We start from the raw sequence: 2,493 nt of genomic DNA, 5'->3' as shown, positions 1-2,493 counted from the left end.
CTCGGCAGGGTCCCGGTCAAGTCCCGATTAGATCCCGGGCGGGTCCTAGGTGGGTCCCGGTCAAGTCTCGGGCAGGTCCCGGCAGAGTCCCAGGCGAGTCTTAGGCGGGTCCCGGTCAAGTCCTAGGAAAGTCCCGGCGGAGTCCGAGCAGGTCCTAAACGGGTCCCGATCAAGTCCCGGTGAGGCTCTGAGCGGGTCTTGGCAAGTTCCATTGATTTAAGAATGAGATGCTTATAGTCGGAAAACAGTTTACGGTTTTGAAAACCGTAAACCATTTTCCGAAAAATTAAAGAATAATTTTCTGTCAAAAGGAAAATATTTTCCGTTAACCATTATTTTACGTCGAAGTAAACATCATAAAATATGGAAATCATTTTCTATAAACCATTTTACGTTGAAATAAACGGAGCCTAAATTGAATTCATTTTTCAATTGAGCTACTCAACCTCCACTATTACTCCTTGGAGGTCATTAGCAGGCAGTCCACATAACCACGCATGTGCATGACCACTCTAAAGTTATTAATTAATCATATAAAAATTGTTGTTATGAAATGAGAAATGATGGGTGTCAATAATTTTTTCTTTTTTTTTTTAAATTTTTTTTTTTTTAATTTTATATTCTTGTACAAATTCAATAAATGAACTATTAGATTTAGGGGTGTTCATGCGGTTTTTATTAACCGCTAACCGCTTTTTAATATAATATATATTTTTATTATATATATATATATATATATATATATATATAATATTTTTATTATATATAATTATATATAATATATAATGTAGAAGACCAAATGGTGATGGAAGTAGAATTGAATATGTTTATGTTTGTGTTCCTTGTTTGGGATATCTATTCTAAGGCTTTTTAACAATTGGGTTTTCCTTGATTTTCATATTTATATTACTTTGGGTTATGAATTTTTTTTTTTGAGAAGAATAGAGTGATTTTTATAGAATAAAAACCAAAATTAAGAACATCGCTCTATAGAGATAATATCCAAAATACAATGGGGGACTTCCTCAATAAGGCCTTGTTCCGCGGTGAGACAAAGAGCTTCTTTCGCAAGACAATGTGCTGCACCGTTGAGATGTCGTCTAACATGATTGACCTCCCAGCTTTGTAGACTACTTAACACCCCTCGAGCTTCCTCAATAATATGTCCATAGTGGCTCCAACTTCTGTCATCTTTCCTAAGTACCTGCACCACTTGAAAAGTATCGTCTTCCAAAACCACCCTGTAAAACCCAAGCTCACGACATAGATGGACTGCTCTCAAAGCCGCAATTGCCTCTGCAACATCTGGCTCAATAATATGATCTCTAGGTGACGATAAAGTTGCCAAAACCTCTCACATCCCATCTCTATCACACCTATACCCATCTTCATTCTATGTTTATCCACAACAACATCCCAATTTACTTTAACAAAGTCATTATTAGGAGCTTCTTATCTGAAATCGTTTATACTCCCCCTAATACCAATTCCCTATTTCCGAGAATTTGCTTCGCAATATGCCTCTAGCGAATCCACAACACACCTGACCACTGTGCTAGCCGGGCTGATTTTATTCCCATAAACAAAGGCGTTACATCATAACCATAATTGTCAAGCAATCACCGCCATGAATTCCATATCTTCTTTACTCAAAATTCTTAGAAGCTCCTCTTATATAAACATAAATTCCTCATGATTGACACTTCTTTTCTGAATGTGTTTATCACACCTGCTCCATATATCCTTTGAGGCCGGACAACTCCATAGAACATGCCCCATGGTTTCCGCCTCTATACCACAAATTGGGCATAAAGGGTCCTATGTGATTTTACGTCGATACAGATTTGACTTCGTAGCTAGAGCATTATGGCATGCTCGCCACATAAACATGTTCACGACATTAGGAGTATTCATCTGCCATATCTAACTATGTGTTTTTATTTTTTTTTATTTTTAAATTTTATTTTATTATTATTATTTTTTTTTATGCTGGTAGTATTTGGGTTTTTTTAGGTACTCTTTACATTTTTTTTATATGAGCTCATTTTGGAGCAAGCCCAATGTGGTATATCGCAACCTATATACTTGTTAAATAGTCATATTTTGATGCCAAAAAAGTACATAAAAGGCCAAAAAGGGCAAAATAAGCCAAAAACTGAAAATTGGACCAAAAGGCACAAAAAAAGTGGAAAAAAACATTTAAAGTGAGCCAAAAAAAAGAAGCCTAATTCTCAAATTTGGCCCAAAAAGAAAGCCCAAACAAAGCCCAAAAAAAACGGTTAGTAAAAAAAGCGGTTAGCCGGATGTGGTTAACCTCTAACTGAGCAGTTAGCGGAAGCGGTTAGTAAAATGTACTAACTGCTTAAGCGGTTGTGATAAGTAAAATGTACTAACCGCTTAAGCGGTTGCGATTAGCGGTTTTAGCCATTAACCGTTAATCGCAACCGCATGATCACCCTTAATTAGATTTGTGATTCATTTCAAAAAAAAAAA

Source organism: Corylus avellana, chromosome ca10 (genome assembly GCF_901000735.1).
Source record: "Corylus avellana chromosome ca10, CavTom2PMs-1.0".
Lineage (NCBI taxonomy): Eukaryota > Viridiplantae > Streptophyta > Magnoliopsida > Fagales > Betulaceae > Corylus > Corylus avellana.
This window is presented reverse-complemented; position numbering follows the sequence as displayed.